This window comes from Hyaena hyaena, unplaced genomic scaffold (assembly GCF_003009895.1).
Source record: "Hyaena hyaena isolate Hyena2069 unplaced genomic scaffold, ASM300989v1 scaffold_626, whole genome shotgun sequence".
NCBI classification, from domain to species: Eukaryota; Metazoa; Chordata; class Mammalia; order Carnivora; family Hyaenidae; genus Hyaena; species Hyaena hyaena.
The window spans coordinates 214,973-240,179 of record NW_024081259.1 but is presented as its reverse complement, the minus strand read 5'-3'; the positions used below and the strand labels follow the sequence as shown (position 1 = coordinate 240,179).

The 25,207-nt window shown below is 47.9% G+C and overlaps 1 protein-coding gene across 3 annotated transcripts in view; it reads left to right on the top strand.

The window, feature by feature from the left end:
* The first annotated feature begins 10,410 nt into the window (after nucleotides 1–10,410).
* SEMA6A (semaphorin 6A) overlaps nucleotides 10,411–25,207 on the top strand; it is a 133,300-nt gene continuing 118,503 nt past the window's right edge. For 2 of the 3 annotated variants that reach the window (XM_039257536.1, XM_039257534.1), the window contains exon 1: nucleotides 10,412–11,290. The gene's annotated coding sequence lies outside the window, so the exon portion shown is untranslated. Of the gene's footprint in view, nucleotides 11,291–25,207 lie in introns of all 3 variants that reach the window. The other variant, XM_039257535.1, reaches the window with a different exon arrangement.

Here is a 25,207-nt window from a genome sequence, read left to right as displayed (position 1 = left end):
CATTGAAAAAATAAATAGGGGCGCCTGGGTGGCTCAATCGGTTGGGCATCCGACTTCGGCTCAGGTCATGATCTCACGGTTCGTGAGTTCGAGCCCTTGTGCTGACAGCTCAGAGTCTGGAGCCTGTTTCTGATTCTGTGTCTCCCTCTCTCTCTCTGCCCCTCCCTTGCTCATGCTCCATCTCTGTCTCTCACGAGAGCAAAACAAACATTAAAAAAAAAAAAGAAAAAAGAAATAAAAGATAAAAAGTGTTAAAACAGGCTCATAAGCACTGTACAAATACTTAATTTGTAAAATATAAAGACAATGGTTTAGATGTCATGTATATTCTCCATATTTTACACACATACACATTACACTTATTTTTTGTAAGTGGTGTGTATGTGGTGTGGGTGTGTATATGGACATTATATGAAGAAAAGTTTAAAAGAGGTCATCTGAGAATGTTTCTGAACGTGAGACGGCCCTGCTGGCCCGTCTGCTGTGTAGGCCTACTGGAGGACCCTGGGCAGGGGGTTCAGAGGATTCAGCTAAGCCTGGAAGGGAGGCTGTTAGGGGCTGAGTGTTTGTATCCTCCTGAAGTTCACATGTTGAAGCCCTAACTCCCAGGGGAGTTGTATTCGGAGTAAGGAAGTAATTAAGGTTAAATAAGGTTATCAAAGTGGGGCCCTTATCGAACAGGATTAGTGTCCTTGAAGGGTGACCCAAGAGAGCTAACTCTCAGGGGTGCCTGGTGGCTCAGTCGGTTAAGAGTCCAACTCTCGGTTTCAGTTCAGGTCATGGCTTCACCAAGGGAGAGATCAAGCCCCGAGACAGACCCCCATGTTGGGCTCCTCACTAACCCGGAGCCTGACTGGGATTCTCTGTCTCCCTCTCTCTGCCCTGCCTCCGGGCACACAAATGAGCATGCGTGCACCCCAACCCCCAAAATAAATAAACTTTTTCTTTTTTTTGGAAGACAGAGCTCACTCTCTCTGCGCTCACAGGTGGGGAGGCAAGGGCCTATGAGGGGCACAGGTAGAGAAGGCTTGCCGGGATGAGTGCTCACCAGAAACCAAATGAGCCAGAGCCTCGGTCTTGGATTTCTAGACTCCAGAACTGTGAGGAAACAAGTGTGTGCTGTGTAAGGAAGACGACCAGTCTGTGACGTAGCAGGAAGGCGGCCCAAGCTAATGCAGAGACGCACATGGAGGTTATGATGTAAGTCAGCTGTCCTTTCCCTCTTGGTCTCTGGATGTGATGGTGTGAGTCACCACCACGCAGCAAGAAAAGTCCCCCTGGTCCACAGCAGACGTGTGCTCCCTCAGAACCTCCTAGCTCAGCATTCCCATTCCTTCTCTCTCCACAGAACGGCAGGCACTGCTCCGAAGCAAACTGTATTAAAAACAAACAAACAAACAAAAAAACACACCGCATGCCGTCTATTGTAATGCTGGGCAGAGAACAGGTTAAAGAGAATTCTATTTATGGGCATCTCTTGACAGAGAGCTACTATCTGTGCCCGAAATATTACCTGAGTGTATATACACACACCCGGGGACCCTGGCGTGGCTGGCGTTAAATGTGGGGAGTTGTGGGTGGTTCTGTGCTCCTTCGCTCAACACCTGTTCACCGCATTTCTAGGATGTGCCAGGCACTGTTCTAAGTCCTGGGAATGTGGTGGTACAGGACAGGCACTCCCAGCCCTGAGGAAGCTTATGACTGGGAGGCAGACGCTAAAAAAGTACATATTGGGGCGCCTGGGTGGCTCAGTCAGTTGAGCGTCTGACTCTTGATTTCGGCTCAGGTCATGATGTCACAGTTTGTGAGTTCGAGCCCCGTGTCGGGCTCTGTGCTGACAGCTCAGAGCCTGCTTCAGATCCTCTGTCTTCGTCTCTCTCTACCCCTCCTCCACTCTCACATGTGCACTCTCTCTCTCAAAACTCAACATTTTAAAAAATGTTTGAAAAAAAAAAAATAGGGGCACCTGGGTGGCTCAGCTGGTTAAGTCAGCAACTTCAGCTCAGGTCATTTTCTCATGGTTTGTGAGTTCGAGCCCCACATCAGGCTCTGTGCTGACAGCTCGGAGCCTGGAAACTGCTTCAGATTCAGTTTCCCCCTCTCTTTCTGCCCCTCCCCCACTCCTGCTTTGTCTCTGTCTCAGTCTCTCTCAAAAATAAACTGAAAAAAGATTTTTTCTTTTAATAATAAAAAACAAGTGAATATATACAGGATCCTAGGGCAGAAAGGGGACATGGAGGAAGTATTACAGCCTGAGGAGCCAGAATTTTCAATATGGTCGTAGAGAGCCCTGGCATTTGAGCAAAGGCAGGAGTCGTCCTAGGGATGTGTGAGGAAAGGAGAATCAAGAGCCTGAGGGGAGACGTGCTGGAGGCTTCTAGGCCACAGCCGGCTGGGGTGAGGTGTGTGAAGGGGAGCCCCGAGGGGAAGCCACATGACCCCGGCTTTGGCTTTTGCTCTGAAGGAGACGGACAGTTTTGAGCAGAGGAGTGACAGGATTTCACTCTAAATGTTGAAGGATCATTCTGGCTGCCCTTTGTGGACTAGAGGGTAGGGTACAGAATAGGGCAAGTCCAGGAGCAGGGAGATCAGATATGAAGCTCCTGGAAGACTCCAGGTGAAAAGGATGGTGGCCTGGACCAGTGTCGTGCTGGAGGATATGAGAAGAGGTCAGATTCTGGGTATGTTCTGAAGGTAGAGCCCACAGGATTTGCTGGTGAATCAGATGTGACCAATGGGAGAGTCGTCAAGCATGACTTGGAGCGGGTGGGCCTGAGCAGCTGGAAGGATGATGTTGCTTTGGGATCAAGAGACACGATACGGTGCGGTGCGAGGATGGCTCAGTCGGTTGAGCTTTCAACTCTTGGTTTCCGCTCAGGTCATGTTCTTGCAGTTGCATGAGTTTGAGCCCCGTGTCGGGCTCCATTCTGTCCCTGCAGAGCCTGCTTGGGATTTTCTCTCTCTCCCTCTCTCTCTGCCCCCCCCCCCCCTTGCTCATGTTCTCTTGTCTCTCTCAAAATAAGTAAACTTAAAAAAAAGAGAGAGAGGGAGACACAATACTGATAAGTCAAGTACCATCACATCTGAGTCACTATCACCCAGCAGCTCATCGGTAGGAACCTGAAAGCGCCAGGCTGATTCTTGCTCCATGCTGCGTGAATTAACACTTCCATACAGCATTCTTATTACAGTTTCTCTGTTGTGTTTTGTAAGAAAATCGCTGAACATTTTCGTTTCCCACCCCCTCCCCCACAAAAAAAAAAAAGGCAATCAGAAAAAAGTAATGTATCGATTAAAGCAAAAAAAGGGAAAATTCCCCACGGCAAGGGAATTCAGAGAAACAATGTAAACACTGGACCGTAATAATTCAAAAATCTATGCTTGGGGTCTTGTTTGGAGGTTAGGGAAGAGAAGGGCACAGTAATGGTGAGTTAGAGGCAAGGATGAGGGGCTTTCAGAAGTTTGCTTAAACGAGAAAATGCTTTAAAAAGGCTATCTGAAGAAAGGAAATGTCTCCATTGCTTTGAAGCGTGGAAAACAAAGAAATTACGAGGAAATGAATGTGTGTTTTCATAAGAGTCTTAATAACAGCTCATGACACGGTATCTCTTAAGAAAACAGGTGTGTGGGTTGTCAGTTCAAATGTAAAAACGCAGCATTCTTGTTTATATTAATAAGTACCTGGTTATGAATAAACTATTTAAGAGGGTTCACAAGGAAACTGACATCAGTGGCTCCACTCAAATTCTGGTCAAGTACAAACTGAGCATTAAAAACTAGTGAATGATCTGCAACTTTCAGGAAGTACCCAAGAATGGGGTTATTTCTTTCAAAATGTAATATGTAAGCTCATCCCAACCCATGAGTTACCTCCACAAACATTCTGAAATCCGGCTCGTTAAGCACCGTCAATGTTTTATGGGACTATTAACCAGAGACCTGCCGAGGTACAAGATTCACTGTCAGGGTGAGACACCAGGAAACCTTTTTTATGTTTTATAATTAAACGGTACTGGGGAGTTTTCAGAGGATAACTTTATATTTAAGGACATTATTTTTTTATCCTTCATTAAAAATCTACTTCAGATCCAAACACATCGTGTTTTAAGTATACTTTCATTGTCCACAATTATCCAGCCTCAATGTAGATGTTTAAAACAGCTGTCTTCTGTTTCAAAGTCAGAGCAAACAAAACACCCTCCGCTGTCTCTATTTCTCTGGTTATAAAATTACTCTTAAATACACATTCATCCTAAACAGCCTGGAAACAGGCCTTCAGTTGATATCAGTACAGCGTTTTCTCACAGAATCTAAAACCTAGATTTGGAACAAATTTGGAAGCCTAATTTTATATTTAAGCCGGGGCCAGAACAACTCCCTCTTCCAGCCGGCCTTCCACTACCTGAAAGCAAAGGCCTTGAAAACAGTTCTCTGCCCCCCCAAAAAGTTATAGTTTGCTTTTCATCATTCTGTTGGCCAAACAGCAAATCTCAAAGCGGTGTTTAATCATCTGGCTTATCTGGGTATGAGAGGTATAAATTACGTTTCGGTAACTGCGTTTTTAAACAGACTTCTATCCAAGCAGGTATTTTCAGTCTCACTGTTAGCAAGAAGGACAAGTGAGAGCAGTTACTGGGAACAGCAAGAGGAAAACAGGACTAGAAACAGCCTTTGCTCTGTATTACATAACAAAGCCTTCAATTAAATGTAAAGAGCTTTGGGGGAGGGGGGAGTGGGAATGGAGTTCTGGTTTACTTAACATCTATTGTTCATTCATTACCTTATTTCTAATCTACCATTCTCTTCATTTCCCAAACAATAATTTGATATCAGAACTGAATGGAGCCCCACGTCACTGCGGTACAGTGGCCTGACTGTTACACCCGGGGAGGGTACCACCCGTGAAGCTATTCATGGAGGGCCAGACAGTAAATCACTGTTAGCACGCTCTGGCTTGTGGGGAGAGGGGGCCTCGGAGATGCTCCTACAGTGTTCCCACTGGATCCCAACTGCATTTTCTCTCCTTCCATGGGCCTTACAGAGTTATGCATATATTCGTGCTGCACCTTATTTTCTTGCAAGCATCTCGTTTTGTAATTGTGGTTATTTACTTATCACCTCCATCCGTAGACCCTTCATTCCTCATTCAAGAAAGATATTAGACACTATGCATGAGAAGGTCTGTGTTGGAGCCAAGCTGAGTTTTTTGTTCACTGTTAAGAGACTCAAGGGGCACTTGGGTGGTTCGGTTGGTTAAACCTCCCACTTCAGCTCAGGTCATGATCTCACAGTTCTGGATTCGAGCCCCACGTGTCAGGGCTCTGCACTGACAACTCAGAGCCTGGAGCCTGTTTCAGATTCTGTGTCTCCCTCTCTCTCTGCCCTTACCCCCCTCAAAAATAAATAAACATTTAAAAGATAAATTAAGGGGAGCCTGGGTGGTTCAGTCGGTTAAGCGGGTTAAGCCTGTGACTTCGGCTCAGGTCATGATCTCACGGTTCATGGGTTCGAGCCCCACGTCAGGCTCTGTGCTGACAACCAGCTCAGAGCCTGGAGCCTGTTTCAGATTCTGTGTCTTCCTCTCTCTCTGACCATCCCCTGCTCACGCTGTTTCTCTCTCTCAGAAATAAAATAAAAAAATTTTTTAAAAACATTAAAAAAATTGAAACAAAAACTAAAAAGTAAATTAAAAAAGTAGAAACTCAAAACAACTTACTAGTGTTTTTTAAATTTCCATTTTTAAATGATTCTATCCCATCAAAAAAAAATCTATTTTTCCTCCTACTGCATCATTCGAAATCACCTCTCCTTTGTGTGCCAAGCCCTCATACTCTTCCAGATGCTGGAGATAGGAGGGAAACAAAAGAGACAGAGTCCCAGGATTCAAAGGAGCTTCTGCTCTAAGAAAAGGAGACAAGCTTCCAAACAAGTAATTGCACCGACAATTAATTCTAACTGTGATATGTGGGCTAAGATGGCAGGGTACTGAACACATAATGGAGGGGTAGGAATTATTCTGGAACATCAGAGAAGTCTTTCTCGTTGAAGGGATGCTTAGGTGGACATCTGAAGGAGGAGGAGGGTTAGCCAGGGAGAGAAGTGAAGGAGGGAGATGATCGCGTTCCAGGCAGAAGCACGCGGGCAGGTCTGCGGTTACAAAGGAGCACCGGGCAACACTGTATGGGGAAAATATGGATGGCAGCATGGCAGAGAGGAGAGACTAGAGAGGTGGGCAATAGCCTTGAAGGCCCCGTGCACAGCCCTGAAGGCCCCGTGAAGGTTCAGGGACCCCAGAGAGTATTTTAAGCAGGGGAGTGATGGGATCAGATATTCATCTTTCAAACATCTCTTCAGCTACAGTTTGGAGAATGAATTCTAGCACAAGAGTAAATAGGACATTACTTATGTTAATGGAAGGTGGGGGGGGGGTAGAAGCCATCAAAATCATTGCTGCATATTGGTTCTACGTACATAAGATATATGTGAAAGCTAGAAAATGAACTATAGGGGTGCAGAAATGTGGCCTGTGAAGAAGTAGAGGGAGATGGGAACAGTGTGGACTATATGAAAGTAAAGCTTTATACACATTTAAAAAAAATGTTTATTTATTTTGAGAGAAAGAGAGAGCAAGCACTTGTGTGCGAGCAGGGGAGGGGCATATTGTTTATTTACTTATTTTGAGAGGGGAGAGAGAATCCCAAGCAGGCTGCATGCTGTCAGTGCAGAGCCTGATGCAGGGCTCACACTCACTAACTGTGAGATCATGACCTGAGCCAAAGACAGACCTGTGACCCTAAGACTGCTTGGTTTTCAAGGGAGTTGAAAGTGCTTGCTAAGGAGAGCCCTTTATCACAGAGCTCTGCTGGCTGGAGAGGGAAGTGAAAGAAGGAAGCACAGACAGATAGCTGGCTGGATGCTGACTGGAGGGAGGGACAGATGGAGGGAGGGAGGGCTGGCTGGCTGCACGGATGGAGGAATGGATGAATAGATGGATGGACAGATGGATGGAAGGATGGATGGAAGGAGGGATGGACAGACGGACTGTGAGTGGCACAGCTTTCAAGTCTTCCAGAAATCAGAGCATGTGCAGAGGGCAAGCAAGTGATGAGAGAAAGCTGCGTCTGGAGAGCGAGAGGTCTGAATGAGCGATTTAAGAAATGGAGCTTTTGTTGGTAACAAGCCCTAGAGTGAGGGAAAAGAGTGCACACATGGAATGCAAGAAGCTGATAAACACGGTTAGTGGCTAAGTGGACATTAACACTTCCAGGAATGGGGACAAGTGGCAGAAGAGATAGGGGAACATGTAGCCTGGTGCTAAGTCTTTGATACCTGGCATACAATGAGGTCTGTGAATGACAGGTATCATCCATGTATTTGTAGGACACAGCCTCCAAAGTTCTAGGAGTTTTAGAGAGGAGAAATGATCCGAGGAGCTACTGACCTCACTTCCCAACACCAGGATAAACGGGCAAGAGAAAAAATAAACCGCTCCACCAGAAAAGGTCAGGGAAAAGCAGGGCTCAAGAACACAGCCAAAATTCACGTACATGGGTAACATGCAGAATCATCTTGGGAGCGCTTGGGAAAAGATAACCATTCACAGGTCCTACCCCCAGCCTGATAATTCAGAATCTCTGGAGCCTTGGGATTTGTGCCGTTTGAAAATTCACCAGTAATTCTAACGTGCAAATGGATTTTCAAACCGCTGGTTTAAAGCAGGGGGTTGAAGGGAACTTTGGAGAAAGGGATTGCAGAGAGGTGTTTCTTGATTATGATGGATAACGGCCTGGATGTACAAACAGCACTCCCCATGTGTCCCCCAGGAACAGATACCCACGAGAAGGTAAACGTTAAGCACCATCAGACCCCTCTTCTCTCAAGAGAACTCTGCTTTTTGTCTTCAAGCAGAGTTTCTGATGAAATAACAAGACATGGTCTTTAAAAGGATCCCGTGTGAGCCTGCCTTTTTAAATGCCCTCCACACTTTTTTCAGGTGATGTGGGGGGAAAGCAGGAGCATCACACAAGTATGTACTGAAGAGGTGTTAGGGGTAGTTCCCAGCACTGACACAAAAGAAGCCTCGTCTTTCCCTGCTGCTTCCATCTGACTGACACGGAGCACAACGACAACAGCAATACTAGTTAACCTTCACAGCGTGCTGTGTATCAGGCCCTAGACTTGTGGTTTACACTCACCATCTCATTTAATCCACACAGTCCCTGGGAAGTGAGTCCCTGGGCCCCAGGGGAGTCCACTGGGACTTCCGAGAGCTAAGGGACCTGCCCAAGGTCACCAGCTCTAAAGTAATGTAAGCAGAGCCCACCTCCATTTTGTCCAGCCCTGGCAGCCTCTCTCCCCTGGCAGGTGGAGATGTAATCTCACCTTGTCAGGACGGAGGGGCACCTCATTGGACGGTGACACTTCGGGACCTAGCAATTGCCAGGATGATCCTGGGTGGTATTTCTTAGCCCTGCTTAAGTTAACTCCAATTCTTTTCTTCTTGTCTTCCGTAATTTAAAATTAGGTAAATTTAATCTCTCCCTTCTTGGCTCAGATTTACTGCAAATTAAACACGCGAGTATTAATAATGGAAATAATTTCCCCTTAAAAACACATCCTGAAACTGGATGTGGGGCATTTCCAATATATCCATAAAGCAAACAAGACAGCTTAATTGTTTGTTTCTCCAAGGAAGGAAGCTAAACCCGGAATTAATTTGGTTCAGCCTGTGAAACAATTCGTTTGCTCTGCCTAATTCTGCCAATTAAAGAACTTTTTCCCAGACACAATTAGCATGTAAAGCAGTGGCACAAAGCGAAGAAGGGGCCTCAATGATCCCGGCGGGGTGGAGGTGTTGGACGAGAACCCCTGGGGACCCTCTTGGTCTCAACTTTGGGGCGGAAGGAGCGCGCCGGAGGGTGGGGGGGGGGGTGGGGGCGCACGGAGGAGCTCCAAGACCCCTTTGACAGTGGCCCTGCCATCACCAGCCGAAATCAGGGCGTCGAACGGCGCCGCGGAGGATCCGGCCCGGGTCCCTGAGAGCCCCTGAGGCAGGAGTGCGCACGGGAGCCCGCCGCCCCCCACGCCCCTGGGCACTGGCCAGGAGCCTGCCCCCGTGCTGCGGGGGCTGCGCGCGCACCCAGGGCCGCGCCCCCCATCACCAGGGATCTGTAGCTTGCGCTTAGGCTGGGGATAGCGGCCCCTGCTGGCAGCTCTGGAGAAGAGCAAGAGACTGACTTTCCCTCACCCTTCTCGCCACCTTTTCCAGGTGGTTTGTAGGAAAGAAAAGAAAAAAAAAAGGTATATACAGGGTGTTGTCTCATGTGCGCTTATTCTTCGTGAGTCCCCAAGAGCAGATGTCTGTGCGTAACTTGCGTTCCCCGCAGAAACAGTAGAAAGAAGAACGTGGGTCCTTGTCCCCATGAGGGAGCAGGTACAGTTTCTAATGCATTTATTTGAGGTCACTTGGCCTAAGGGCAACTGGGACCCTGCTCCTCCTCCCAAGTGCTTTTCACGGCCGCCCCCGTGACGGGTAGATGTTGCTTGGCGGCCCAGGCTACTTTCTTTAAAGGCCGTGGCTCCAGCCCGCACTCTCTGCGAAGCCCACTGGGGAACGGCGGCCACCTCCACAGTGGTTAGTGGGGCATGTGGGCGCGGCGGGGAGCGAGCGGCGGCCCCGGGGGGCTGGACGCGGGGTGGCCTGGCCGGCTGGCGTAAGCCTGTAACCGCGAAGCTTTCTGGCGACTGCAAGTTCAAGCGGCCGAGGAGGGCTGTGCCTGCCATTCTTCGTGTGATCCTAACAATAGCGCTGTGTAAGAAGTTGGGATTTACTTCTTTCGCGAAGCTGTTGGGTTCTCATTGGAATGGTCTGCGTCCTATTTCTGAAGTTTACTTATATTTCCAAGGACAGCCCACACACTTTCTAAGTTTCAAAACGGACTGTGGCTGTTGGTGACACCATTCTTTGTACTGCAGTCAACGTGCTTACTTAACATGCTGTATGTGCGTTAACTAATAGCAGTGTTCATATCTCCAGCGTGTGTATGTGTGTGTGTGTGTGTGTGTGTGTGTGTGTGTTAACCGCATCGGCTTTCGTCCAATTCATCTGGGCGCATAGGGTGTCCATCACTTCTGAAATCTACCTCTTGATACAGTAATCAGAATTAGAAAGGCTCATCGTTCACTTACCCTCATCCTTTAAAACTTTTCCATTTAAGAAAATCGATGAACAGATCCTTTCTTGTAACTCGCTCCTGCACTACGTCTATTTTTATTTATTTTTCTGATTTGGCAGGGCTCAGCAATGCTGTCCGGGATTTTTTTTTTTTTTTTTCTTTGCTAGAGCAGATGTGGGGGTGGGGGAAGCAGGGGCTGGGCTCCAGCCTGAGTCAATCCCACCGGGACCTCCACCCAGCGCGCGGCGGGGCCGAGAATGCTGGTGGAAGAAAGCCTCGCTGACCGGTCGGTTCAAGGCTCCACCTGCAGCCACACCGCGTAGGCTCTCCCTCTCTCGGCCACGCTCGCTCACATTCACACACAAACACCACAGCCCTCCTTTGGGTCGGAGGAGACGCCAGCCAAAGGAGGCGGGGTTGCAGGCGGAGAGTCCGCTCTGCGCAATCCAGTCCGGGACTTGGCTCCGCCCGGGAGCAGCGGCCTCTCCAGTGACAGAGGAGTAGTGAGCGGCACCGGGTGAGGCTGCAGCCAACTCCGCTCCCCGTCACTCGGCTGCCCAGGCGCTCGGGACGCAGCAGCGGCGCTTCTCCGCGGGGCTCACCGCCCGCGATGCCCGCTTAGGAGCGGCGGCAGAGGCTAGCATCGCCACACCCGCGGCACAGCCCTCGCGGTCGCCGAGCGGGGCTACAGCCTGCCCCCCCTGCCCCAGCCCCCACCCCGCCCCCCACCCTGAAATGACTTGTTAATCGGCGCAGACACCACCGAAGGGACTCACCGGAGTGGAATCCAAGTGGAATTTGGACCTGGAGAAGAGTTTCTTGAACATTTACTCCTTCCTTGTTGGTTTTCTTTCTTTCTTTCTTTCTTTTTTTCCTCTCCCCTTCTGCGCCTGTCATTGGAGATGAACACAGCGCGTTTGCATCCCAGAAAGTAGTCGCCGCGACTGTTACCCCCAAAGAGACAAGCACACATGTAGGAATGACAAAGGCTTGCAAAGGAGAGAGCGCAGCTTGCGGCCCGGAGAGATCTCCTCGATAATGGATTACTAAATGGGATACTCGCTGTACCAGCCCGCTCCGAGCCCCGGCCGCCCGCCCGTCGATGCACCGAAAAGGTATGGCTGGGGCGCCCTGGCGCGCCCTGCCTCTCTGGGCGGCTCGGCTCCGGCCAGCGGGTCCCGGGGCCGCGGCCGGCACGCGCTGTCGGCTTTGTGGTAGCTGCGTTTTATTTTGTCTGGTGTCTTGTCTCCCGAGCGTTGCCGGGCCCTTGGGGAGCAGTCGTGAGCCCAGCCCGGCGCTCCTCTCCGCCCTGTGCCCGGGAGACCGCTGGGCTCCGTGTTGCGCGAGCTTCCCCACCCGCGCCGCGCACACGCCCGGCGCCGCCCGGGACCGCGACCGCGCGGCGCTGCCCGGCTGGGGGATGTGTGTGCAGGACCCGGGGCTCGTCCTCACTTTCTGGCCAACGGGCAGCAGAGAGGCCCCGAGAGGGTGGGATTTTCAGAAGCGTCCAGTCCTGGTGCAAAGGCTGGGGAAGGGGTTTTGCCCTCGAGGGCTGGCGAACGTTGGGTAGAAGAGCGCTGTTTTCGCCCAGCACCGGGTTTGGGTTCTGGGGTGGGAAAAGAGGTTCCGCAGAGACGGTGGGAAAGCGAACAGAATCTTTTGTTGTCCGCCCGGGGTCTGGGCTGGGCTCTGTGGAGTGCGGGGAAACTTGTAATGGCCCTGGTACCCGTGCGCCCTGCCACTTGGTGACATCCCGGCTTTCGCGGCTGCTGGCACCAGAGGTTCCGGGCTTTGTTTGCTCGAGAGAGTGCCCAGGAACGGTCTCCTCCCGGTGTGGCGTGGCGCTCCCCGCTCTGGGTTCTGTCCCCCGCTGCAGCTCCCTTCTGGCCGGGCGAGGACGGCATCTGTCGCAGCTGCGTTCCCCTCTAGCACAGGGCCCTCCACGCCGGGGCTTGGCGCCCGCTGCGCTCTCCTCCAAAATCTACGAGGTCCCTCCAGGGAAAGGAGTTGTCCCTGAGCGGGAAGGGTGGGAAGACTTGGCAAGAGATGACCCAGTACTTGCTACCCAGACCAGGGCTTTACCCGGCCCACAGGTTCTGGATGTCCGAACTACTCGTGGCGTCCTACAGAGCTGCCTCGCGGGCCGTGGGGCGCTCGGGAGCTAGCCCGACAGTGCCCACCCACCCTGTAAGACCCTGCTGGGGTGGGCAGTGTCTCTTCTCCAGATTCTCTTTTATCTCAGCTCCCCACTGTGGTACACAGTGCAAAGCGGGATCCTGAGGTCCGCTCCCTCCTCCCTTGACCCGAGCGGTAACGGGGGAGCCAGGGAGCAGTCCCGAACTTGTGCGTTTCGGGAAAGGAAACAGGATTCGGCCGTCTTTCCCGCTCCCTTGCCTCCCCTCCGCCCGGCGCCGCCTCCTTTTCCACCACTGGGTCCCCCGACCAGGCGCTTCTGGAAAGTTTCTCTGAAAGCCAGGGGCGGCGAGCACGACAGGATTGGGGCTCAGCGTGTGCTGTCCGCGGGAAACCGAACCCAGAGGCAAGCGGGTAGACCGCCCAGGATGCGGGGAGTTGGGTGCTGACCCACAGACCGTGGCGTCCGAGGCCCACAGTCAGTTTGGATGGTGTCTCAGCGCTGCACTAGCTGGACCTGTCGAGGAAGGGGGTGGGGGGAAGATACGGGGGAAGAGGGAGGATTTAGGGTGCTGGTGCGGCCACTGGACAGCGGCTGGCGCACGGATGCCCAGGAGCCGGGACTCACTGGCTTGTAAGTACCAGTTCCAAGCGCAGCGTCCCCAGGCTCCCCCTCCCCAACCCCCTCCTTGCCACGCGCAGTTTTCCAGCCAGCGGGTTTCCAGGGAGAGGCGGAGCAGGGAGCCAGGTGTTCATGGAGCGGGGGAGGAACTGCTGTCTTCACAGCCAAGGAGAGCACTTACAGCCGCGGCCAACGGCCTGTATCGCAGTGGGCAGCCCCAATGTCCCTTCCGAGTCGGTCCTTGGGAGAAAGGTGACTGGCTGCTTTGAGAATGCGGTGGCCAGTGACGGCCACGGTGGGATCGCTTTCTGCTTCCGCTGGATGGAAATCAAGTTGCTACTTGCTGAGGGGGATCCATGAAAGGATTAAAACACAGGCAGGCGCGGAAACGCGCGCGCGCACACACACACACACACACACACACACACGCAGATGCTTGCACTTGTACGCACAACTTTCTCTGCCTCAAATCTGAAAAGATGTTTCACCCAGATACAGTGTTCTGCCAGCAGGTCTCAGGAAAGCTACGCAATGCCCCCCAGCGCTGGTTTTTAAGTCTTTCCGGGGTAGGGAGGTCGAGTGCCTCTGCCTTGGCTAATCCCGGTAATCGTTGGTCTTCCTTCGGACATATATCTGGGGCATCAAGTCCTCTCTGATGGCAGAGGAAAGACTGTTGGTTCCAGACACATGAATTCTTTATTTAGGCCTTTTCCCTAAAAGTAAAGATGCCCGTGCCTGATTTTGAATGAAAATATCGTATTTTTATACCTCATCCAAATGGCTACCAGAGGTCAAGATGGCAAGCATTCTGTACGTGTTTTTTTTTTTTTTAATGCCATGTTTAGTCTGCATGGAGCATTTTTATGATTTACAGTAAGCTTTGATTAAACTACTCCAGGCACCAAAGTTAATTATTATCCTAACCTTAAATGCAGTGGCGGACTGGTGTCTCCACCTATTAACCTAAACTATCTGTTAAAATATAATTGCACTCACTATTTGAATATGGTTTGCCCATGCTTGTTTACCTGCTAACTTTTATTTGAAACTTGAGTAACCCCCACCCCGTATGTTTATTTTGGTTGTAGGATATTCTTAAATGGGGCACTTTGCAAAACAATCTGAAAGCAGAAAAGGATGGAATATCAGGCTTAAAACCGCATTTCTGTGTTGTCTTTTTTCAACGTGATATAAACAAGCATTCCAGCTCCTGTTTCTTACTTACAGTGTTCCCAAAGTGTTATGTTTTGCAACTACCCCCCGTGTGGAGATGGGCCGCACTCTTGAAAAATGCATGTAATCCACATATGTAAATGTTAAACAGAGAGCCAAAATCATGGTCTCAGGAGCCATCTGTAAAATATATTGATTGCATAAAATATCTGTTTAAATAGGTTAAAAATTCCTAAGAACTGGCATAGAAACTCAAATGTTGAATGGATAAGTCAATGAAAGAAATAGCCACAAATGATTTTCACATGTCTCCACTTAGAGTGGACCCGGTCCCCGCGCCCCGCCCCCGTGGCTTCAAATAAGTGGTTATTATCAAGTGGCAATAAGTGCAACTCTTTATTTACACACAGTCACACACACACACACACACACACACACACACACACACACACACGGCCCTCAAGTTCCTTCCAAGTCTAGTGAATGCTTTTCCCATCATTAAAAAAATATAGCATTTGCATTTTGAGTAGGCGGATAACATTGCTTAGTATGTTGAATCAGAAGGATGGCAAGAATTAGGAAGACTGTTATCTTCCCTGAATAAAAATAAGACACCCAGATTAGGAACTTGTATTAAATTCAAAATAAATACTCATGCTTTAAAAGCAAATGGGCAATTGCACTCACACATGAAATGGAAGGAAAAATACTGTTTTGAACGGGGAGGTAAGTCAGATTCTTTACTATGTGTACAGAGTGGTTCAGCTCTTTTCTGAGCAGGACAAAAGAGTGATCATGGGAAAAGAAGTTTTTTGGAACTAGATTGCCAAAAGCGAATATATTCTCCCATCCTATTTGTTTGCAGAAAGGAATCACGGAACAAGCCAAACTAATTGCAAATGCTTTAATTAAGCATCTGCCGTTTGCAGCAGTATGTAAAGCCTGAGAGAGACTGCACGGATCTCTGTGTGGTTCTTCCCCCTCCCCCACCCCAGGTTTAGGCAATTTATTGTCTTCTTCTTACGGTGGGTGTGCCTGGGGGTTCACACATCCAGAGGAAGGCGGAGCCTGTAAACATCCTGCTGTGCCCTCCCAAGTCAGTGTCCCCCTACTCTCAAGGTACCTGGGAGCCAAGTCCTCTCTGAGTATTTCTACTCCATGGGGAAGGCTTTTCTCATCCACTGAGCTATTCTCTGCTGGCAACCACATGGCTGCCTCCTGGGGATATGGTAAGGTAGAGGAGGGCGGGAGGCATTTAATCCCTCTGAAATGGGCAAGTAAGATGTAATACCACACAAACCTCAAGGGGGAGGAGGCAGTACAGGCTCCTTCTCAGCATGGGACTGTAACAGTGGAGTATATACACAAGGGCATCCTGCTTTGTGAAGCAGGTGAGTTCTTGCAAAACTTTCTGATTAGAGAAATTCTAATTACGCTAATGGAGAGTGTCCTATAAAAGTGTCAGTACTCTGATGTTTCCCAAGAAACCTCTTCCGCCCAGACCTCTCTCTCTTGGGGCTCTCCAATAGTAAATGCCTGCAGGATAGGTAGCTCTTCTTGGGTCTAGTAGGCACCTCCAACCTAACATGTTTAGAACACCCGATTTTGGATCTTTCCCCCAAGATAGGATTTTTGTATCATCTTCTCCATCTTGGTAAATGGCAGAGCTGCTCGCATGTAACAAGAGTTATCCTCGACTCTTCTTTTTTCGTAATCACATCCACTCTGGCTCAAGGCTGCTGACCCCTCCTTCAGAATGCGTGAGGGCGCCCTCCAGGGCTTCTACCACTGTGACCCTCACAGTGGCCAAGCCAGTGTCCTCTGCTACTGGGTTACTGTGCCAGCCTCCCAGCCAGTCTCCCTGCTCTGCTCCTGGCCCCCTATAGTCTTTTCTCAACACAGCAGCCAAAGTGACTTTTTAAAACATTGAAGCCAGGGGGCGCCTGGGTGGCTCAGTCAGTTAAGAGTCCGACTCTTGGTTTCTGCTCAGGTCACATGATCTTGCAGTTTCATGGGTTCAGGCCCGCATCGGGCTTTGCGCTGTCAGCACAGAGCCTGCTTGGGTTTCCCATCTCGTACTGGAAAAAGCCAGAGTCTGTCCTATGGCATTTGTGGCCCTATGTGATCTGTGCTCTGGTCCCTACCTCACTCTCACCCCTTTTTGGGGTTATGTGAATATGCCAGGTGTGCTCTCTTTTTTTTAAATTTAATTTTTAGTCAATATACAGGGCAATATTGTTTTCAGAAGTACAATTCAGTGATTCACCACTTACATACAACACCCAACACGTGCCCTCCTGAATGCCCATCCCCCCACCTGCCTCCTGCAACCCTCAGTTTGTTCTCTATTGTTAAAAGTCTCTTGTGGTTTGTTTCCCTTTCTGCTGTTCACCCCTTTCCCATAAGTTCATCTGTTTTATCTCTTAAATTCCACATATGGATAAGTCATATGATATTTCTCTCTCTGACTTATTTCACTTAGCATAACATACTCTAGTTCCATCCATGTTGTTTGCAAATGGCAAGATTTCATTCTTTTTGGTGGCTGAGTAATATTCTATTGTATGTATATGTGTATATTCCATTGCATGTATATACACACACATATGTACACAACACCTTTATCCATTCGTCAGTCAATGGACATTTGGGCTCCCTGCATAGTTGGCTATAGTTGATAATGCTGCTGTAAACATGGGGTGCATGTGCCCCTTCGAATCTGTGTTTTTGTATCCTGTAGGTAAATACCTAACAGTGCGATTGCTGGATTCTCTTCAGGGTCCTGTGCATGGTCTCCACACTTGCTCATCCATGACTTTGTACGATTCTTTCCCCAGACTGCCATGTGATTTGCTCCTCACATTCTTTTTAGGCCTCTGTGCACATGTCACTTTCACAGTGAAGCCTTTTCTGATTGCCTTACTTACTTCACCCTTTTCCCCAAGACTCCCTACACTCCCCGCCCCCTGGGACTGCCTCAATTTTTTTTCTCTTCTCACCTTTTACAGCCCAACAAGCTGTATGTTGTCCATACTTATTTTCTGTCTTCCACTTGAATGTAATGCCATGAGGAAAGACTTGCTCACATGTTGTTCACTGCTGGATCTCCAATACCTACACCCTTGCCTGGCATATCATAGGCTGTTCGTAACAAGAATGCTTTGAATCAATTCACTGATTGATCCATAAAGAGTGAATCTTTTTGCAAAAGCTTCTAGTCTTCATCTCTTTTGTCGGCTCTTGTTTTCCTCTCTTATGGTTTCATCCAATGGAATACTTCCTGTGTGTGTGTGTGTGTGTGTGTGTGTGTGTGTGTGTGTGTAACACTGTCTTCCATGCACACAGGTGGTATGTCCCATGCACCGTCAGTGGAGTGTTCGTTGTGGCTTGTTTTCCCAGGCTTGGAGGTGGGCTAGAGCCTGCTCATTCCCACACTCTCACCCAGTCCCCTTCTGCGGCCAAGAGCACACATCTGTGGGACACCTGGGTGAAGTGGAGAGAATCAGAGTTAGGTAAAAAGCAACTTGCCAAGAAACAGAGCCAGGAAGACAGCCAGCATTTATAGGGATTGATCTTTTGACCTTGGCCTCATTTGGTTTGCATTCTAACCACTGGCCACAGAACTGCCTTGCTCTTCTGGACTCTGCCAACAGTAGTTTTTAAAATCCACCTTTCTAGTAGGAGAAAATGGTATGCTAATGGCCCCACACTCCTGCCCTGTACTACTACTGGTACAGTGATAACTGGTGTTAAAGATCCTGCTCTTGGAGTCGCAGTTCCTGGCTTCAAGACTCTTCGTACCTTGGACAAACCACTAAACCTCTCTGGAGCTGTAGTATTTTATTCTATTTTTTATTTTTTAAGTTTTCTAATGTTTATTTTTGAAAGACACAGAGAGACACAGAGTGGGTGAAGGGCAGAGAGAGAGAGAGAGAGAGAGAGAGAGAATCCCAAACAGGCTCCAGGCTCTGAGCTGTCAGCACAGAGCCCGACGTGGGGCTTGAACTCATGAACCCCGAGATCATGACCTGAGCTGAAGCCGTATGCTTAATCGACTGAGCCTCCCAGGCACCCCAAGAGCTGCAATATTTTAAATAAAAGCTGTGAATAGTAAACCTATGCTTCCTACCTTGTATGACTGCTAGGAAAATAACATGAAGTCACAAATGCGAATGTTTTTGGTAAAGTATGAAATGCACTCTGGAAACTTGAGAGGTCTGATGCTAATTCCCTTCTCCCCAGCCCAGGCCCTCCTGCCTCCAGCCTAGCAGAGAACTTGCTTCATTGTCTTCTAAATCATAAAAGAAAGATTATATTCTGTTGATGTCACATTTTAGCATAAACCACATTATGAAATTAAGTAAGATCCTCAAGTTCAGTGAAAATTCACAATCTACGCAGAGCATGTAGAGCAGCCCTATTAATGAGGATGCCAACCGCCTGGAGTAACGAAGTCTTTCAGTGTGACCATTAAATCGGGCAAGGTCATGGGGGTGGCACTCTGCCAGGCATTATAAAAAGTAAGGGTATTGTTTTTGCTGAGGTAAGTCCTAAAGCAGTTCATGTCAATGTAAGCATTAATGTAGAACAGACACGTCAGGGTGAACCAAGGGGAGCAGGAGAGGAGTTCTGATCTTGCTGTGACAAAGGTGAACTCATTAAGATTTTGTGGCATACAGTTTATAAATGTGGAGAGACTGTCAGGGGCAGGCAGTGGGCAGGTAGAGGGGCCCTGCAGAGGCCACGCTTCTCAGGCACACACGACACACTGGGATCTGCATCCCATATTTTGCCATTTACAAAGAGAGGACTTGGAGCCAGTTACATCTCTGCTTCTGTTTCCGTCTGTAAGATGCTAGTATGATGCTAACGTCATGGTTGTTGAGAAGATTAAGTGTGTAAAATTCACAGCACAATGCCTGGCACATGATGCATGCTCATTAAATACTAGATGTTATGACTTTCTGGGTGACGGTAGTCATGGAGAGTCCCCCGGTGGGGACAGTACAAAGGAAATGGCCACAAAGGTGTAACAGACAGAGCAAAGGAAACAGCCCTTGGACTAGAAATGAACTTTCACACTGTGAGCTGGCCACAGGGACAGGGGTTTTAATCTGGGAAGTGAGTGAAAGGGTCATTTGCGTGGGAAGAGGAGTCTTGATCCTTTTCTTAACTTTGGATGTTGAAATTCCGCACCCAAAAACATGGAAGACATTACACAAATAAAACCACAGCAGGCTGCATAAGACTTCACATCCAATAAGAGCGCAAAGGATGGCTGGTTTGGTTTCTTTCTTTTCTTTTCTTTTTTTTTTTTTAACAGATAGCCTCCACTTCCTAACATTTAAAAATAAAATACACAACCTGCATGCACTAAAGAATCTGAGAGCAGCCCATAATGGCAGTTCAGGGATGAGCCGAGTTGACCCCAAGGGCCATACCTGTCATAGGAGATAAGCGTGTATCCCCATTGACTGCTCCAGGAGGCTGTGGCTGGGACTCCTCTCAGAGGGGTGGGTCACTCTACCCTGGCCACGTGTGAAATCAACTTGGGAGAGCATGAGTCTCCACGCAGAAGCAAACCACTGCCTTCCCCACCATATGGAGCAAGTAGTTGGCCGACCTCCACAGAGAGCGTTTACTCTACCCACTGGTATACTGCCGTGTTACCTGACATCTGATTCAAATGATAGTCCTGTCCTACAAGTTCTTAGCAGTGACAAGAGTCTCACTTCTGAAAGGCACAGGAGAAGGGGCAAGAAACTGGCACTATCACAATTCCCTGATGGAAACCCTCCCCACCCAGGAGGAGCAAGACTCCCTCCGTGGCTTAGAATCACAGTTATTTTCACCGAGGAGGAAATAAAAAACTGTCTCTTCGACTTTGTAAGTAGAAAGAGGATGTCAAGAGACTGAAATAAATTCGCAACTAACACACCCCAAAGATTGACGGGCCAGGTTCTTTCTGAGTAGCAAGTGTGATGGCTGTTGGTTTGTAAAGTACTGTTAGCCAGGTATTTCCACACACAGCCCTTAAACCATAGAGGCTTTCATTTAACGTGACTCAGCGCTTTCTCATGGTTTCCAACTATCCTGTGATGGTCATCTGTAGAAAGTTTAACTTAAAGAATCCATGCCAATTAAAACATTTAGAAGGCTCCCTAAAACTGATGCTCCCTCACCCCTCTCTTATCCCTTCTGTCCCCCACCCCCGCACATGTTTAAGACCAAGCCTCTGCCATGATTTCATGCGATCTGAAGCATTTCTAGAACACAACAGGCTGTGTCACTGAACACAGTGACAAGATGCCCCTGGAAAGTAAACATCTTAGGAAGTGGGAGGAAATAAAGAATATATTAATTACGTTCTGATGTTAGATGAGCCTTTTATAGACAAGCTGTTCTGTGAGTGCTCCATGCTTCTTTCCTTTCTCCTATTCCTGAATCTTTTCTTTAAGGAACGGATTTTCCATCTTTTCATGAACGTTACAGCGACTCCAGCTCTTCCCTCCCCCTCCCCCTACTGTCCTCCAAGGAGGAAACCAAGAGAATACTGATTGAGCCTGTGAATGGCCACGTTCCTTTCCTGAAAATGGAATGCCTATGAAAAACTGCTTTCCACAAAAAAACAAAAAAACCCACCCAAACAATCCAACAACTGTCTTTCCTTCTTTTTACGCCGGAGAACCACATGACTTCATTCACATATTTTGGTGTTTGACTGCATTTTGTTCTGAGGCCTCAAATACCCAGGTGGAAAACCAGTCTATTAAGCCTTTCATTATTCTAAAAACGTGAGCATCTGAGTCACTGAGAACATTCTCATCTCTGCATGGGGAGCAAGAAATAGAAACCCAATTGTTTACAGCATTCTAAACCAGAGTGTATGCAGCCGAATGGCAGTTGGGTGGGTTGTTTTATAGGAAGGATCCTCGTAAGTGGTTTGCGAGATGGATTCCGTGCTAATTCTTCTCGCATCATGAATGATGGCTCCAGCCAGACACTGTCGCTGGGATCTTCATCTATTAATCATGGAGGCTGCTTTCTTATTCGGTTGCCATAGTTTCAGTGCCTCAGACAGTGCTGGGGTGTCTTGGGAAAGGTTCGAGATATACTGGGGCGTGCAAGCCTCGCAGTTATCTTGGCAGTTTGTGGCGCTCTGAAAGCACCGAAAACCGCCTCTCGTATAATTCAGTGTTGGATTAAAAGAGACAACTTCTGAGAAGGTCTCTCTGGACCTTGTTATGTGCGCATCCAGCTGATATCTACTCCAGGATGTGCCACTTGCTTGGTCTTCCTGGTGGGGGGAGGAAAAAAATGACCATCCAGGGGCAGAAGTCACTTTCATCTTTCGACAAGAAAGCCAAAGGGTGCCAGCTCCCCCGTTCAGGCTATTCACAAGTGTGGAGGTAAATGAGGGCATGCATGGCTTTGCTCAGAATGTCAGGTTCATGATTCGGTTTGGGCTCTGCAGCTTGCTAACCACACAGAAGGACCTCGGGAGTGCTGCAGGCTTTGGCGTGGCGGTGGAAGCGTTCCTCGCTTTTACTTCAGGTTTAAACTCTATCATTGTTTAGGCTTGACACACCTTCCTGAGGAGCGGGGATCATGTCGCTGTATCTTCCGCCGTGGCCCACAGGGCTAACAGCTTTGTCAGCTCTGGGGTCCGTGAGCTTCTTTTTAAAAAAAATTTTTTTTTTTCCTTTTCTGGAATTCTCATCTTTGGCGGGGTTGTGTTGTTAGGTTTGTGACTTCAGGGTTGATTAGGAAAAGCTGTCTGGTGGTGTATATATTGGGTGACCGAGTCCAGAAAAGACGGGGAGGAGGAAGTGGCTGCAAGAATGAGATACACACACCCAGTGATTTATGGGTTTTGTGGGTGATGGAGAACACAGCTCTCCTTTGTTAGGTGCATTTGGCCGTGTGTAACAGATACTGGTACACGTCGTAATGCTGGAGTCCCATTTCTCAAGTGGACTTTCAAGGACTCCCACCAGTTGAAGCCAAGCCATTTCATTCCTTTGTAGATTAAAACATAAAACAATCTCACACTTCAGGCACACAGCACGGAAGTCCGGACATGCAGGGCCTCAAAGAAAAAACCCAGACCGATTCACGGGAAGAAAACCTTGAATTCATTACCAATGGGCCTAATCTAGAAAACTGGTCACTTTTTTTTCCCCTTTACTTACTAGAAAATGACTAGTTTTTATTTCAGGGTGGGAGCTTCAAAGCAGCCGTTTTAAATTTTCCCAGTCCCGGCCTGCCAAAATTTTTGAGTAAGATCAACAAGCGTTGTTAACACACGTGCCTATTATACTGGCCCCTCCCCTCCCCGACCACACTGAATGATTGATTTTAGAGGCCAATGATTTCAAGTAAATTAAAAGGATAACATGGCCTTAATTGCTACTGGCTTCACCAGGCTTCTGGGCACCGGAATTCCTTATGGAGAAACACTTTTAAGTGTCACAGCAGATTCTGATCATGTGGTCTGGCTTATCCGTAGGCTGCAATTATCAGCGCCCAACCAACCTTCTCCCCCGCCCTCATCCCCCTTTCGCCCCCTCCCCTTCCCACTATCTCTGTGAAGCAAAGAAAACATGCATTTGTAAATTCAGTCTTATGGACCTCTGATTATTTGGCAGGGTAGAAAATAGGTCTTGCTCATTTTACAGTAGTCTCAGAAGTAAGTTTTTTTCTTCTTAAAGGCACAGTGATGGGGAGGACAGTGGGGCGAATATTCCCGATCAGAGGCTTTATTTCCTTGGAAGAAGAGTTTGTGTGAATTCAGTTTGCTGCCCTCTTGACAATAACGAGATTGTGATTACACTCTGGTGTCCAAGCAGACACAGTATTGCACACGGAGCCTAAAGAAAAGTAAGCAGGACTTTTGTGTGAAAGTCAGATACAATATGGACTTTAATTAACCTTAATTAATGATTTCTGATTACCGATTTTCCTTTGTGCCTCCGAGACATGAGTGCCTTGGAGGCTGTGGCTGTGTTTTGGTGGAGTGTTTTCGGACGGCAGTGACTTGAACACGCTTCCAGCCCGTTGCCATGCAAACCACACTGGGTTCTTCTATGAAAAATGTGATTCTATATCACTTGCAAAATGGTCATGTAAAGAAAGACGTATCACTGGAGAGGCAAATGACACTTATAAGTGTTGCAGACTACTTTCAATCTTTGGGGGACCCATTTTTTAACGTTAAAGGAATTTGCTTAACAAAACTGATGGTATTTACTGGTGCCTATGGGGATTAGAGGCCATTCCTCTTCAAGATGGAATGGGACTTGGAGTTCTTTTTTTTTTTATTAATTTTTTTAATGTTTATTTATTTGAGAGAGACAGACAGAGACAGAGTGTGAGTGGAGGAGGGGCAGAGAGAGAGGGAGACGCAGAATCCAAAGCAGGCTCCAGGCTCTGAGCTGTCAGCAGAGCCCCATGTGGGGCTTGAACCTGGCAACGGCGAGATCATGACCTGAGCTGAAGTCGGACACTTAACCGATGGAGCCACCCAGGCACCCCCGGACTTTGAGTTCTTTCAAATGAAAGCTACTGTGTGCTGGGGGTAGTGGACCAAGCGGTATTTCCTTTGCCCAAAAGTACCTGTTGAGCGTGTGCTAAACATAATGACTAGGGAATAGTGTAGGCATGGGAGAGAAATAGGTCTTACTTTTGGTTAAAAGTACTTTTTCCTGTGTCATGAGTTTTACTACAGATACCAAAAAGCTGAATGATAATGTTAATGTGCCACTGACGTTCCACTTTCCACTAGAGGGTCTAATAAAAGTTAGATATAATATATTAATTAAACATATTATAAATATCTTATTAATTAAATTTCTGTGTGAATAATCATTTTGCAGCTTACATAAAACTCCAATAGCACATAACACATCTAGTTTAGCATAATTTATGCTTATGAATTATAAATGCTTAACTTTTACAATTAAGCTTACAGATCTATAAGCATCATAAGGAGAAATTACCTAAATTAAATGGATTTGTCATATTTGCTGCACTGTGTTCTAGGATAGTGATCATCTAGAGTAATTTTCAAGACGCTTGTCCCATTGCGTGCAATATGGGTTTCTTTTAGTGCAAATAAAGTCAACCCAAGATCCCAGGCTTGCATAGGCACGGGGAGATGCTGACCGTACGGAGAGTAGAAACCAGAGTTGTTTTCCAGCATAGCCAAGAGAAAAGGTCACAAACATCTACTGGATACTCTTCTCTGTAAAGGGATGTACAGAGCACAGGGAAAGGCTTTCTACTGAAAAGTCAACTTTTCTCTACAAGGTGTTTCCTCTCATTTGTGAGGAGGGGAAGTTCACCGTGTTGAATATGCTGATTAATGAATTCTCCTGGGATATCTTGGAGGGCGGAGCTGTCGTTCCCGTATTTTGTCATGTCCAGAACAGACGACCTGTTAATATTGCCCAAACACATCCGCTCCCAAGAATGAAAAGGACAACATAATTGCCTCTGCTGTTAGAAAACAGCCACAGCCAGTTCCCCAGCAGATCCTACAACATGCCAGGTGTGCAAGAGAAGGCTTTGAAATGTTGTGAATAGCTTGACATTATCACGGTGGTATTGAAATGCAAATTCTGCTGAGCAGAACTTGAAAAGGTTTTCTATGTAGAACTAGGACAATGTCTTTTCTTGCTTGTTGTCAACCATACCTACTAGTCTTCACTCCCAGGGCTCCTTCTATTAAAAGTAATCATAGCACATTTGCATATTTCATTGTTTCTCACTGCCTGGGTTTCAAGTGGAGACACATCTTCCCAGGGGAGAGGACGGACTGGCTTCCAGCAACGATGTGCCAACACCAGGCTGTTCTGCCTAGGAAGGAGTCTTGCTGAGGCCCGCATCACATTCAGTAATCAGGTGTGCTGATAACCACCAACATCAACAGTATTTAACAGTGTTATTAGTAATGATCACAACCTTATTTATATCATGAGGATTTTTCACAGAGCGCATTTATAAACACTGCCTCATTTAATATCATTACAACCTGGGTTAGGCAGGGCAGGTATCATTATGCCCAATTTAAAGATGAGATAACTGAGGTTCAGAGAGGTCAAAT